General features: G+C 55.3%; 1 protein-coding gene across 1 annotated transcript in view; it reads right to left on the bottom strand.

Annotated features, from left to right (window-relative positions):
• Nucleotides 1-12,942, bottom strand: part of PLXNB3 (plexin B3) — a 374,309-nt gene extending 361,367 nt beyond the window's left edge. Inside the window, exon 1 of the mRNA XM_078664580.1 lies at nucleotides 12,727-12,942. The gene's annotated coding sequence lies outside the window, so the exon portion shown is untranslated. The remainder of the gene's footprint in view (nucleotides 1-12,726) is intronic.
• Between the last annotated feature and the right edge of the window lie 3,342 nt (nucleotides 12,943-16,284).

Below are 16,284 nucleotides of genomic sequence, written 5' to 3'. Positions count from 1 at the left end.
GCTGTCTGGGCCCGACAGTGTCAAAGCGCTTTACATGTTATGTGAATGCGTTTACTTGAAGTACACGTGGGGATTTGTATGGGTCAAAACAGTCATAGAAAAAGTATATAATGCAGCATTCAGGTAATGGGGTTGCAGACAGATCAGAGACAGAAGGGGCCAGACAACCGCCTCGAGGGCGGCCAGGGTGGAAGGGGCGAGAGGGTGGCAGGGGCGAGGGTGGGGGCGTCCGGCAGGAGGGGACGTGTGGGTGGAACAGGGCGGGAGAAAGGTGTGTAGGTGAATGAGTATGGAATGGTGACTTCAGTCTGAGGGAGTGGGGGCCCCACGAGGCATGTCACGCCCGCATCCCGTGCACCCCCCCGGGCACCACTAAGCTGCCGCGGGTGGGCACTGACTGGGTCAGTAGCGGAGCCAGTGCGCGGTGGTCCCTGGCTGCTGTTGGAATGATAAAATACAGTAATAATCAGGGTTGAGTGGGCCCCTCGGGCCCCGGGTGTCACTGCACCCGCTGCACCCATGGTAGCCAGGCCCCTGCACTGGGACTCAAAACGCAAACTCTCTGAACACCAGCCAGTGACCACCCACCCCACATACAGAACACCCACAGCGCTTAGAAGCTGCTCCATCTTGTACCAAAACTTATGTATTTCACCTGACGTTTCAAAAACAATAACACGGAAAACTGAACTTAAAGTGGACAGAATGGTATGTGTTGAACACGTCATCCTTTGGTTCTAGTCTTCTGTACTGCCCGTGGTCCCGCGAAGGTCCCGAGGCCCACCCCCACCCTCCGTGATAAGACACGACCTTTAACCCCCTCAACCACAGCCAGTGTTTGCCCAAAGCGCCGAGAAGCCTGTGCCAAGGCGGTGTTTGGATTCTGTGCTCTGCTCGGTTTGTTTTAATCTCACTCAAACAAAGGGCACAAAACATGTCCTTGGGGCGAAGTCAACAAGAGAAGGAACGTGAGATGCGGGGGGGGGGGCAGGGCATCTCATGGGGCTTGAACAGGGGCAGAGCTGTGGTGGCACTCGGGGGCGGGCACGGGAGGGGGCTGGGACTGTGGGGCGTGCATATGAGGCGGCTGTGAATGGGGGGGCATGCGAGGGGGGCTGTGGGGCATTCAGGTGAGGGGGTCTGGGACTGACATACATGTGGGGTGCTGGGATGAATGTGAAGGGGCTGGAGCTGTACAGACTAGACCTGTCTGTCTTTCCATCTGTCAAGCATCACTTTCCCTGGTTACCCGTGCGCCAGCGCTGGGACGCCCCGATGTTGGGGCAGCTATGCGCTATACAAGTACATCTAACATAACTCAAGACTCGAGCCTGGGGAGTGTACGCACTAGGAGTGCTAATGCAAAAAGAACAGTTGATGGACAGAATGCAGAACAATGTCATACATTCACCCCAGTACAGAGATCTGGGCCTAAATCCATCAGTTTTTTGCTCACCATGCCATTCCAGTTTGGACCCAGCCGTATGCAAATCAGTCTTCACCCTGTGCCTCATGGGAACAGTCCAGCCCGAACTGCCAAGCCAGGTCCTATATGGACAGGAATCAAGCATCCGAGGACCGGTTTCGGGCTTTCAGCCCTCATCAGCCTGGATAGCTTGACTCCAGTGGCTTGGAGAGCACGGGAGTCCTGGCTGTCGGTGGCGGCCAGGACCCCAGGCTACTGTGACACGTTAAGGAGGAGATCTGGGCTGCAGAGACCCTGGGCGGGTAGGCTGGGAGGGACCAACGGTGGGTTGGCTGGGAGGGACCCCCGGCGGGTAGGCTGGGAGGGACCCCCGGCGGGTAGGCTGGGAGGGACTCCCCGGCGGGTAGGCTGGGAGGGACCCCCCGGCGGGTAGGCTGGGAGGGACCCCCCGGCGGGTAGGCTGGGAGGGACCCCCCGGCGGGTAGGCTGGGAGGGACCCCCGGCGGGTAGGCTGGGAGGGACCCCCCGGCGGGTAGGCTGGGAGGGACCCCCCGGCGGGTAGGCTGGGAGGGACCCCCCGGCGGGTTGGCTGGGAGGGACCCCCCGGCGGGTTGGCTGGGAGGGACCCCCCGGCGGGTAGGCTGGGAGGGACCCCCGGCGGGTAGGCTGGGAGGGACTCCCCGGCGGGTAGGCTGGGAGGGACCCCCGCGGGTTGGCAGGGAGGGACCCCCGCGGGTTGGCAAAGATGCTCCTCTAAGGGTGCAGAGTGGGCCGAGGTGGGTGGAGGCTCTTCGCCAACCTTGATATTGCAGCGACCCTGATGTATGCTCGTTTATTTTATTTATAAAGTTTTATATAGCGCAAACTAGATCCCGAAGGATATCAGAGCGCCTTACAGTTATAGGTAAGGTAACAATCAGAACACAAGTCGAATATGGGTAAGTAGAATAATCATAAGATCAATAGTTCACGCATAACAATTCAATTATAAGTCCAGAGAGGACAAAGGGGGCTTTATGATGTAGCGTTGTGATATAAGGTATTAAGTGAACAATCATAAGCAAGAATAATAGTCAATACTATAGTAAAATCTAAACATGAATTATGTGGGGCTTCTACTAAACATTGAGTCAAGTGGTAAGCCACTAATAAAACATTTACAATCCTGGGTGCGCGTGCGATGGGGAAGAAGATGTGACAATGATTTGAGGCGAGCAAAACAAAATCATGTACAGGAAAATAAACACTACAAGGTAATCATATACAGGGGTGAATCATACTATACGATGACCGGTGCCTTGGACACAACTCCAGGTTCGATTCTCTCCCCAACCCTCTAAAAGCTCCACTTAAAAACCTCTATGTGTGATTCCCAGATACTCTGGGATTCTCTTCCACTTTTACGTCGATAAAACCCGAATATGCTTGAAAATCTCATCCCCGGAAGACATTGCCCTGCTTTCAAAAACTCTCTCAAAGATTCAAAACTGGATGTCCGACCACCATTTAAAACTCAACCCAACCAAGACAGAGTTTCTTTTGATCATACCTCCGAAAGCAACAATCCCCAGTACAAGAATGGACGGCAGACCTACCTGCCCTGGAGGGCTGAGCCGCCACTGTCCAGAGTGCCAGGCCACTCGGCATCACCCTTGACGGCCACCTCAAGCCTGACAGACACATCGCAGCCAACAGCTCACGACCCAAACTCTGGTTGCTCCCTACCACCCCTGTCCTGATGAAGATCCGCATAGCCGAGGCTGCGAAATTCCCTTGCGCCCTAAGTCGGATCGAAACGTCGACGCCCTTGGATAGGCCTAGACTTGCCTTTATTTGTCCCTCGTCGTGTAAATTTGGAATTCAATTCTGTGTTAATGTATATAATTTGAACAGATGGTGAATATATGAAAAGCTAGGCTACATATGACGGTGAACAATAACCGTTCATATTGTTTATGTAAAGTAGTTGTGGTTTCTTCTCCTTTCTATGGCACTGAAAGCCTTTTCTGTCACTGAGCACCCCTTCCCTACCAGCACGTTCCTTCTAGGAGCAACCTCCTCCTTTTATCTACATCTCATGAATACTACTTGACTTCTTTATAATTAAGTATTAAATTACTAGAAGATTTGAATTTTCGGTCTCTGCTCTGTTTATCCTTGCGTTCAATTGATGTATACATATTTTGATTCAAGCGTTGAGGAGTTTGTACAATAATCTTTCGTGCTCCACACTCGTCTCAAATTGAAGATAATACTCTATGGTGTCACTTGATTGAATCCCTTCTGTGATTAGGGTTCTGGCCCCCAGATTCATCAAAGTCCTGTTTTGCGAGTCCTTAATAGCGATTTTTAAGGAATCGCTATTAAAGACTCGCAAAACGGAATGCATGTAGAAATTGCAATATTTTTTGCGATTTCTACTGCTTCCTTATTTGCGATTCGCTATTTGCGAATCGCAAATAAGGAATGGCTTTCCCATTCATTCCTATGGGCCGAAAGGCCCATAGGAATGAATGGGGAGTCATTCCCTATATTTCCAAAGGACACCCTGTAGCACCCCTGAAATGGTAATGTACACTGGTGTTGTGCACACACATGTCCAAAGGACATGTGTGTGTGTAACATACAACTTAGAAAAATGCACCAAAGTTCCTGCTATTTACCACGTAGTTAGACTTCGCGATAAATAGCGGCCCCAGATTGCGAATTCGCAATTTTAAAATGGTTCATGAATTGCATTTAAGGAATCTCAAATTGAGATTCCTTAAATGCAATTATTTGCAATTTAGCGATTTCTAGAATTGCGATTTTTGCATTTGGGATGATGAATCCCAAATGCAAAAATAGCGCTCGCAACGGGCCAGATTCTCTGAATCTGGCCCTTTGCGAGCCGATTTTGGCTTCGTGAATCTGGCTGTAGGACCCTTGTTTTTTGTATTGCTTAAGTACCCAGGTCCGGGACCAATATTGGGTTAACCCCATTTTTTGAAAATGCCACAACCCAAACTCGGGCAGCTTTGGGGCATCAGACAACTGATCCCGGAACTGGACCTCCAAACAGAGGGTCCATCTCTCGTCCTCTCCAGACTGGACTATGGAACTGCCCTTCTCTCAGGCTTTCCCCAAAGTTCACCTGGACCCACTGAGAGCATCGCTACAGGCTGCACCGCGCTTCGTGTTAGGTCTCAAGAAATGTGACCACCTCTCCCCTGGTGCCCTCCAATGGCTGCCCACTGAAGCGGGGCACAATTCAAAACCGCTTGTATCGCCCACAGAGCGCTGCTCTGCTCCTCGCCATCCTAGCTGAATGAATGAATATAACATTTATACAGCGCTAACTTAGCCCAAGGGCGTCAAGGAGAAACTGAAACTCTCTGGAGCAGACAGGGGTTCCAGAAATGCCCAATCCCTGCCCCTGGAACCCCCCCCCCCCCCCCCCACCTTCAGACACAGTCTGAGATTAATTGCTCTTAATGTAGCTCGCTGTTACCCTTTTCACTTGCTTGCTGTGTAAAGCGCTCTGATGCCTTCGGGCCATGTCAGCGCTATATACAATTGCATAAATAACTAAATAAACATAATTTTGGGGGGTGGGAGAGCAGGATTCAAGAATTTGTACATGAAGAGGAGGATTATACTGCACCTTATTGCTAATCGCACAACAACATTATACACATATTTAGGCAGCAGCATTGCAGCGGGGAAATGTTATCCCTAGAATCACACAGTTTCAGGCAAGAATTGGCGCTGGGATTAGAACCCACTTCTTGAGATTCAAAGCTGCGAACTTAACCACACAATGATAATATAGACAAACAGTAGTTCTGTAACAACAAACCAGGGGTGAGGTAACAAGGGTATCAGGCACAGGAGGCAGACCTGTGGCAGAGACCAGGGGGTGGGGTAACAAGGGTATCACGCACAGGAGACAGACCTGTGGCACAGAGACCAGGGGTGGGGTAACAAGGGTATCACGCACAGGAGGCAGACCTGTGGCACAGAGACCAGGGGGTGAGGTAACAAGGGTATCAGGCACAGGAGGCAGACCTGTGGCACAGAGACCAGGGGGTGGAGTAACAAGGGTATCAGGCACAGGAGGCAGACCTGTGGCACAGAGACCAGGGGGTGGGGTAACAAGGGTATCACGCACAGGAGGCAGACCTGTGGCACAGAGACCAGGGGTGGGGTAACAAGGGTATCACGCACAGGAGGCAGACCTGTGGCACAGGGACCAGGGGGTGAGGTAACAAGGGTATCAGGCACAGGAGGCAGACCTGTGGCACAGGGACCAGGGGGAGGGGTAACAAGGGTATCAGGCACAGGAGGCAGACCTGTGGCACAGAGACCAGGGGGTGGAGTAACAAGGGTATCACACACAGGAGGCAGACCTGTGGCACAGAGACCAGGGGGTGGGGTAACAAGGGTATCACACACAGGAGGCAGACCTGGGGCACAGAGACCAGGGGGTGGGGTAACAAGGGTATCACGCACAGGAGGCAGACCTGTGGCACAGAGACCAGGGGTGGGGTAACAAGGGTATCACGCACAGGAGGCAGACCTGTGGCACAGGGACCAGGGGGTGAGGTAACAAGGGTATCAGGCACAGGAGGCAGACCTGTGGCACAGGGACCAGGGGGAGGGGTAACAAGGGTATCAGGCACAGGAGGCAGACCTGTGGCACAGAGACCAGGGGGTGGAGTAACAAGGGTATCACACACAGGAGGTAGACCTGTGGCAGAGACCAGGGGGTGGGGTAACAAGGGTATCACGCACAGGTGGCAGACCTGTGGCACAGAGACCAGGGGGTGGGGTAACAAGGGTATCACGCACAGGAGGCAGACCTGTGGCACAGACACCAGGGGGTGAGGTAACAAGGGTATCAGGCACATGAGGCAGACCTGTGGCACAGAGACCAGGGGGTGGGGTAACAAGGGTATCAGGCACGGGAGGCAGACCTGTGGCACAGGGACCAGGGGGAGGGGTAACAAGGGTATCACGCACAGGAGGCAGACCTGTGGCACAGGGACCAGGGGGTGGGGTAACAAGGGTATCAGGCACAGGAGGCAGACCTGTGGCACAGAGACCAGGGGGTGGGGTAACAAGGGTATCAGGCACAGGAGGCAGACCTGTGGCACAGAGACCAGGGGGTGGGGTAACAAGGGTATCACGCACAGGAGGCAGACCTGTGGCACAGGGACCAGGGGGTGGGGTAACAAGGGTATCACGCACAGGAGGCAGACCTGTGGCACAGAGACCAGGGGGTGGGGTAACAAGGGTATCACACACAGGAGGCAGACCTGTGGCACAGACACCAGGGGGTGAGGTAACAAGGGTATCACGCACAGGAGGCAGACCTGTGGCACAGAGACCAGGGGGTGGGGTAACAAGGGTATCACGCACAGGAGACAGACCTGTGGCACAGAGACCAGGGGTGGGGTAACAAGGGTATCACGCACAGGAGGCAGACCTGTGGCACAGGGACCAGGGGGTGAGGTAACAAGGGTATCAGGCACAGGAGGCAGACCTGTGGCACAGGGACCAGGGGGAGGGGTAACAAGGGTATCAGGCACAGGAGGCAGACCTGTGGCACAGAGACCAGGGGGTGGAGTAACAAGGGTATCACACACAGGAGGCAGACCTGTGGCACAGAGACCAGGGGGTGGGGTAACAAGGGTATCACACACAGGAGGCAGACCTGGGGCACAGAGACCAGGGGGTGGGGTAACAAGGGTATCACGCACAGGAGGCAGACCTGTGGCACAGAGACCAGGGGGTGGGGTAACAAGGGTATCACACACAGGAGGTAGACCTGTGGCAGAGACCAGGGGGTGGGGTAACAAGGGTATCAGGCACAGGTGGCAGGCCTGTGGCACAGAGACCAGGGGGTGGGGTAACAAGGGTATCAGGCACAGGAGGCAGGCCTGTGGCACAGAGACCAGGGGGTGGGGTAACAAGGGTATCAGGCACAGGAGGCAGACCTGTGGCACAGAGACCAGGGGGTGGGGTAACAAGGGTGTCACACACGAGGGGCAGACCTGTGGCACAGAGACCAGGGGGTGGGGTAACAAGGGTATCACGCACAGGAGGCAGACCTGGGGCACAGACACCAGGGGGTGGGGTAACAAGGGTATCAGGCACAGGAGGCAGACCTGTGGCACAGACACCAGGGGGTGAGGTAACAAGGGTGTCACACACGAGGGGCAGACCTGTGGCACAGAGACCAGGGGGTGGGGTAACAAGGGTATCACGCACAGGAGGCAGACCTGTGGCATAAAGACCAGGGGGTGGGGTAACAAGGGTATCACGCACAGGAGACAGACCTGTGGCACAGAGACCAGGGGTGGGGTAACAAGGGTATCACGCACAGGAGGCAGACCTGTGGCACAGACACCAGGGGGTGAGGTAACAAGGGTATCAGGCACAGGAGGCAGACCTGTGGCACAGAGACCAGGGGGTGGGGTAACAAGGGTATCAGGCACAGGAGGCAGACCTGTGGCACAGGGACCAGGGGGAGGGGTAACAAGGGTATCAGGCACAGGAGGCAGACCTGTGGCACAGAGACCAGGGGGTGGAGTAACAAGGGTATCACACACAGGAGGCAGACCTGTGGCACAGAGACCAGGGGGTGGGGTAACAAGGGTATCACACACAGGAGGCAGACCTGGGGCACAGAGACCAGGGGGTGGGGTAACAAGGGTATCACGCACAGGAGGCAGACCTGTGGCACAGAGACCAGGGGTGGGGTAACAAGGGTATCACACACAGGAGGTAGACCTGTGGCAGAGACCAGGGGGTGGGGTAACAAGGGTATCACGCACAGGTGGCAGGCCTGTGGCACAGAGACCAGGGGGTGGGGTAACAAGGGTATCAGGCACAGGAGGCAGGCCTGTGGCACAGAGACCAGGGGGTGGGGTAACAAGGGTATCAGGCACAGGAGGCAGACCTGTGGCACAGAGACCAGGGGGTGGGGTAACAAGGGTGTCACACACGAGGGGCAGACCTGTGGCACAGAGACCAGGGGGTGGGGTAACAAGGGTATCACGCACAGGAGGCAGACCTGGGGCACAGACACCAGGGGGTGGGGTAACAAGGGTATCAGGCACAGGAGGCAGACCTGTGGCACAGACACCAGGGGGTGAGGTAACAAGGGTGTCACACACGAGGGGCAGACCTGTGGCACAGAGACCAGGGGGTGGGGTAACAAGGGTATCACGCACAGGAGTCAGACCTGTGGCACAGAGACCAGGGGGTGAGGTAACAAGGGTATCACACACGAGGGGCAGACCTGTGGCATAGGGACCAGGGGGAGGGGTAACAAGGGCATCAGGCACAGGAGGCAGACCTGTGGCACAGAGACCAGGGGGTGGGGTAACAAGGGTATCAGGCACAGGAGGCAGACCTGTGGCACAGAGACCAGGGGGTGGGGTAACAAGGGTATCAGGCACAGGAGGCAGAGACCAGGGGGTGGAGTAACAAGGGTATCACACACAGGAGGCAGACCTGTGGCACAGAGACCAGGGGGTGGGGTAACAAGGGTGTCACACATGAGGGGCAGACCTGTGGCACAGGGACCAGGAGGAGGGGTAACAAGGGTATCACACACGAGGGGCAGACCTGTGGCACAGGGACCAGGGGGAGGGGTAACAAGGGTATCACACACAGGAGGCAGACCTGTGTTATAAGGACCAGGGGGTGGGGTAACAAGGGTATCACACACGAGGGGCAGACCTGTGGCACAGAGACCAGGGGGTGGGGTAACAAGGGTATCACACACGAGGGGCAGACCTGTGGCACAGAGACCAGGGGGTGGGGTAACAAGGGTATCACACACGAGGGGCAGACCTGTGGCACAGGGACCAGGGGGAGGGGTAACAAGGGTATCAGGCACAGGAGGCAGACCTGTGGCACAGAGACCAGGGGGTGAGGTAACAAGGGTATCACACACGAGGGGCAGGCCTGTGTTATAAGGACCAGGGGGTGGGGTAACAAGGGTATCAGGCACAGGAGGCAGACCTGTGGCACAGAGACCAGGGCGTGGGGTAACAAGGGTATCAGGCACAGGAGGCAGACCTGTGGCACAGAGACCAGGGGGTGGGGTAACAAGGGTATCAGGCACAGGAGGCAGACCTGTGGCACAGAGACCAGGGGGTGGGGTAACAAGGGTATCACACACAGGAGGCAGACCTGTGGCACAGAGACCAGGGGGTGGGGTAACAAGGGTATCACACACAGGAGGCAGACCTGTGGCACAGAGACCAGGGGGTGGGGTAACAAGGGTATCACACACGAGGGGCAGACCTGTGGCAGAGACCAGGGGGTGGGGTAACAAGGGTATCACACAGGAGGCAGACCTGTGGCACAGAGACCAGGGGGTGGGTAACAAGGGTATCACACACAGGAGGCAGACCTGGGGCACAGAGACCAGGGGGTGGGGTAACAAGGGTATCACACACAGGAGGCAGACCTGTGGCACAGAGACCAGGGGGTGGGTAACAAGGGTATCACACACAGGAGGCAGACCTGGGGCACAGAGACCAGGGGGTGGGGTAACAAGGGTATCACACACAGGAGGCAGACCTATGGCACAGAGACCAGGGGGTGGGGTAACAAGGGTATCAGGCACAGGAGGCAGACCTGTGACAGAGAGACCAGGGGGTGGGGTAACAAGGGTATCACACACAGGAGGCAGACCTGTGGCACAGAGACCAGGGGGTGAGGTAACAAGGGTATCACACACAGGAGGCAGACCTGTGGCACAGAGACCAGGGGGTGGGGTAACAAGGGTATCACACACAGGAGGCAGACCTATGGCACAGAGACCAGGGGGTGGGGTAACAAGGGTATCAGGCACAGGAGGCAGACCTGTGGCACAGAGACCAGGGGGTGGGGTAACAAGGGTATCAGGCACAGGAGGCAGACCTGTGGCACAGGGACCAGGGGGAGGGGTAACAAGGGTATCAGGCACAGGAGGCAGACCTGTGGCACAGAGACCAGGGGGTGGAGTAACAAGGGTATCACACACAGGAGGCAGACCTGTGGCACAGAGACCAGGGGGTGGGGTAACAAGGGTATCACGCACAGGAGGCAGACCTGTGGCACAGAGACCAGGGGGTGGGGTAACAAGGGTATCAGGCACAGGAGGCAGACCTGTGGCACAGAGACCAGGGGGTGGGGTAACAAGGGTATCAGGCACAGGAGGCAGACCTGTGGCACAGGGACCAGGGGGAGGGGTAACAAGGGTATCAGGCACAGGAGGCAGACCTGTGGCACAGAGACCAGGGGGTGGGGTAACAAGGGTATCACACACGAGGGGCAGACCTGTGGCAGAGACCAGGGGGTGGGGTAACAAGGGTATCACACACGAGGGGCAGACCTGTGGCAGAGACCAGGGGGTGGGGTAACAAGGGTATCACACACGAGGGGCAGACCTGTGGCACAGAGACCAGGGGGTGGGGTAACAAGGGTATCACGCACAGGAGTCAGACCTGTGGCACAGAGACCAGGGGGTGAGGTAACAAGGGTATCACACACGAGGGGCAGACCTGTGGCATAGGGACCAGGGGGAGGGGTAACAAGGGTATCAGGCACAGGAGGCAGACCTGTGGCACAGAGACCAGGGGGTGGGGTAACAAGGGTATCAGGCACAGGAGGAAGACCTGTGGCACAGAGACCAGGGGGTGGGGTAACAAGGGTATCAGGCACAGGAGGCAGACCTGTGGCACAGAGACCAGGGGGTGGGGTAACAAGGGTATCAGGCACAGGAGGCAGACCTGTGGCACAGAGACCAGGGGGTGGGGTAACAAGGGTATCAGGCACAGGAGGCAGACCTGTGGCACAGAGACCAGGGGGTGGGGTAACAAGGGTATCAGGCACAGGAGGCAGACCTGTGGCACAGAGACCAGGGGGTGGGGTAACAAGGGTATCAGGCACAGGAGGCAGACCTGTGACAGAGAGACCAGGGGGTGGGGTAACAAGGGTATCAGGCACAGGAGGCAGACCTGTGGCACAGAGACCAGGGGGTGGGATAACAAGGGTATCACACACGAGGGGCAGACCTGTGGCATAGGGACCAGGGGGAGGGGTAACAAGGGTATCAGGCACAGGAGGCAGACCTGTGGCACAGAGACCAGGGGGTGGGGTAACAAGGGTATCTGGCACAGGAGGCAGACCTGTGGCACAGAGACCAGGGGGTGGGGTAACAAGGGTATCAGGCACAGGAGGCAGACCTGTGGCACAGACACCAGGGGGTGGGGTAACAAGGGTATCACACACAGGAGGCAGACCTGTGGCACAGAGACCAGGGGGTGGGGTAACAAGGGTATCAGGCACAGGAGGCAGACCTGTGGCACAGAGACCAGGGGGTGGGGTAACAAGGGTATCACACACAGGAGGCAGACCTGTGGCACAGAGACCAGGGGGTGGGGTAACAAGGGTATCAGGCACAGGAGGCAGACCTGTGGCACAGAGACCAGGGGGTGGGGTAACAAGGGTATCACACACAGGAGGCAGACCTGTGGCACAGAGACCAGGGGGTGGGGTAACAAGGGTATCACACACAGGAGGCAGACCTATGGCACAGAGACCAGGGGGTGGGGTAACAAGGGTATCACACAAGAGGGGCAAACCTGTGGCACATCGATGGATTAACAAGGGTACCCATCTCACACAGGAGGAAGGGACCAGGGATGGGGGTTGAGGTGCTTGGCATTCCGAGGTGAGGCGTTGAGGGAAATCAGAAACTGACTTTAAGGAAAGGGGGGGGGGGTTCAGAGAAGTGGCCACAGGGACAGACTTACAGAGGGCCGGGGTATTAGCCTTGGCAGGGGATATCAAGAGGGAAGTGGGGACAGGGGGGGAAGTGGGGACAGGGGGGAAGTGGGGACAGGGGGGGGAAGTGGGGAAGTGGGGACCGGGGGGGTTGTGGCACAGGGCACTCAGAAGGCATGGGGACACAGGAGCAGTTCAAACTCAGGGCTGGGACATGGGGGTACTTTTAGAGTGCAGGGGCACGAAGAGACTGAGGGGGAGGAGGAGGCAGAGGGCACAATCAGGAGGCTGCAGAGGCGCAGGAGGGCGCAGAGGGGTACACACAGGAGGGGGCAGAGGGGCACAAACAGGAGGGGGCAGAGGGGCACAAACAGGAGGGGGCAGGAGGGGGCAGAGGAGCACAAACAGGAGTAGGCAGGAGGGGGCAGAGGGGCACAAACAGGAGGAGGCAGAGGGGCACAAACAGGAGGGGGCAGACGTCGAGACGCTGCCGTCGTGCGCGGCGCCAGGATCCGCCCGGGAGAGGCTCTTACCTGCACTTCCCTCCTCGGGGCCCCGCTCTCTGCCCAGGGCCCCTTCACTCCAGGGCCCCACGAGTGCTGAAGCGCCGCCGCGCCCTGTGCTGCGCTCCCTCCTCCGGGCTCGGCTGCCCGCAGACGCGCCGCTGCTCTTGTGCAGCTCAGCAGGTCTCGGCTCTCTCCTCCTGGGCTTGGCTCTCGGCTGCCCTCAGACTCGCCGCTGCTCTTGTGCTCTCCGGCGGATCCTGACTCTCTCCTCCCGCCTGTTGCTCCTGGGATCTCTCCAGCCCACAATGCACCGAGCCAGACCAGGGCCTGGACCCTCCTCCTCTCCCGGGACGGCCTGATCCAGCCCCCAGGGAGGAGGGAGGGTGCTGCCCTCTGGTGGTGGCGGAGGGGACTGCAGGGCGCCGCCTCCAACACCTGACCAGGTGTGTACAAGCCAGAGGAGAGAGCTGTGCTGCTCTCTGGTGGTGGCGGAGTGGACTGCAGGGCGCAGCCTCCAACACCTGCCCAGGTGTGTACAAGCCAGAGGAGAGAGCTGTGCTGCTCTCTGGTGGTGGCGGAGTGGACTGCAGGGCGCAGCCTCCAACACCTGCCTAGGTGTGTACAAGCCAGAGGAAAGATCTGTGCTGCCCCCTGGTGGCGGCGGCGGGGACTGCACCCCTGTACCCGGCCAGGTGTGAAAGCCCAGGAGTAAGCTGTGCTGCCCCCTGGTGGCGGCGGCGGGGACTGGAGGGCGCAGCCTCCTGTACCTGGCCAGGTGTGAGCACGCAAGCCCCTCCCCTCACCTCAAGGACAGGCCTCATCCTGCCAGGGGCACACCCACCCTGCTGCTGCACAGACACACAGCCTGGGCACAGAGACAATGCAAAGCCAAGTACCTCATTGGCAGGACGAGGAAGACAAGCGCTGTGTAAATAAAAGAAAAATAAGCGGGTTTATTCAGATTTGTGTTGTCTGTTCAAATAAAATAAAACATTGTTCACTGAGTGAAACAAAAGAAAGTTCCTCCTTGCAAACATTAGTTGACGGTCCAGCCCAACCAACGTTCTCAAAAATGCATATTTAGCATAATATTATTGTACCGTGACGCGCCAGAGGATCATATTTAAAACGAAACGTTTTGAAATCCTACGAGGCACAGTTGAAAACATCGGAAAATTAATCAATACACGAGCAGGTGAACATATGCAAATAAAATACGTGTGCAATTCCCATCACTGATATTAAACCCACCCCTATAACTCCACTCTGTATAAAGCCAGTGGCGGGTTTTCACCTCTATAACTCCACTCTGTATAAATCCAGTGGCGGTATTTCACCTCTATAACTCCGCTCTGTATAAATCCAGTGGCGGTATTTCACCTCTATAACTCCGCTCTGTATAAATCCAGTGGCGGTATTTCACCTCTATAACTCCGCTCCATATAAAGGCAGTGGCGGTATTTCACCTCTATAACTCCACTCTGTATAAATCCAGTGGCGGTATTTCACCTCTATAACTCCACTCTGTATAAATCCAGTGGCGGTATTTCACCTCTATAACTCCACTCTGTATAAATCCAGTGGCGGTATTTCACCTCTATAACTACGCTCCATATGAAGGCAGTGGTGGTATTTCACCTCTATAACTCCGCTCCATATAAAGGCAGTGGCGGTATTTCACCTCTATAACTCTGCTCCATATAAAGGCAGTGGCTGTATTTCACTCTATAACTCCGCTCCATATAAAGGCAGTGGCGGTATTTCACTCTATAACTATGCTCCATATAAAGGCAGTGGCGGTATTTCACCTCTATAACTCCGTTCCATATAAAGGCAGTGGCGGTATTTCACCTCTATAACTCCGCTCCATATAAAGCCAGTGCCGGTATTTCACCTCTATAACTCCGCTCCATATAAAGGCAGTGGCGGTATTTCACCTCTATAACTCCGCTCCATATAAATCCAGTGGCGGTATTTCACCTCTATAACTCCACTCCATATAAAGGCAGGGGCGGTATTTCACCTCTATAACTCCGCTCCATATAAAGGCAGTGGCGGTATTTCACTCTATAACTATGCTCCATATAAAGGCAGTGGCGGTATTTCACCTCTATAACTCCGTTCCATATAAAGGCAGTGGCGGTATTTCACCTCTATAACTCCGTTCCATATAAAGGCAGTGGCGGTATTTCACCTCTATAACTCCGTTCCATATAAAGGCAGTGGCGGTATTTCACCTCTATAACTCCGCTCCATATAAAGGCAGTGGTGGTATTTCACCTCTATAACTCCGCTCCATATAAAGGCAGTGGTGGTATTTCACCTCTATAACTCCACTCCATATAAAGCCAGTGGCGGTATTTCACCTCTATAACTCCGCTCCATATAAAGGCAGTGGCGGTATTTCACCTCTATAACTCCGCTCCATATAAAGGCAGTGGCGGTATTTCACCTCTATAACTCCGTTCCATATAAAGGCAGTGGCGGTATTTCACCTCTATAACTCCGCTCCATATAAAGGCAGTGGCGGTAGTTCACTCTATAACTATGCTCCATATAAAGGCAGTGGCGGTATTTCACCTCTATAACTCCGTTCCATATAAAGGCAGTGGCGGTATTTCACCTCTATAACTCCGTTCCATATAAAGGCAGTGGCGGTATTTCACCTCTATAACTCCACTCCATATAAAGGCAGTGGTGGTATTTCACCTCTATAACTCCGCTCCATATAAAGGCAGTGGTGGTATTTCACCTCTATAACTCCACTCCATATAAAGCCAGTGGCGGTATTTCACCTCTATAACTCCGCTCCATATAAAGGCAGTGGCGGTATTTCACCTCTATAACTCCGCTCCATATAAAGGCAGTGGCGGTATTTCACCTCTATAACTCCGTTCCATATAAAGGCAGTGGCGGTATTTCACCTCTATAACTCCACTCCATATAAAGGCAGTGGTGGTATTTCACCTCTATAACTCCGCTCCATATAAAGGCAGTGGTGGTATTTCACCTCTATAACTCCACTCCATATAAAGCCAGTGGCGGTATTTCACCTCTATAACTCCGCTCCATATAAAGGCAGTGGCGGTATTTCACCTCTATAACTCCGCTCCATATAAAGGCAGTGGCGGTATTTCACCTCTATAACTCCGCTCCATATAAAGGCAGTGGCGGTATTTCACCTCTATAACTCCGCTCCATATAAAGGCAGTGGTGGTATTTCACCTCCATAACTCCGCTCCATATAAAGGCGGTGGTGGTATTTCACCTCTAAAACTCCACTCCATATAAAGCCAGTGGCGGTATTTCACCTCTATAACTCCGCTCCATATAAAGGCAGTGGCGGTATTTCACCTCTATAACTCCGCTCCATATAAAGGCAGTGGCGGTATTTCACCTCTATAACTCCGCTCCATATAAAGGCAGTGGCGGTATTTCACCTCTATAACTCCGCTCCATATAAAGGCAGTGGCGGTATTTCATCTCTATAACTCCGCTCCATATAAAGGCAGTGGCGGTACTTCACCTCTATAACTCCGCTCCATATAAAGGCAGTGGTGGTATTTCACCTCTATAACTCCGCTC

Source organism: Lissotriton helveticus, chromosome 10, assembly GCF_964261635.1.
Source record: "Lissotriton helveticus chromosome 10, aLisHel1.1, whole genome shotgun sequence".
Classification (NCBI taxonomy): Eukaryota; Metazoa; Chordata; class Amphibia; order Caudata; family Salamandridae; genus Lissotriton; species Lissotriton helveticus.
The sequence above is the reverse complement of the archived record's forward strand: the minus strand, read 5'-3'. Positions and strand labels throughout refer to the sequence as shown.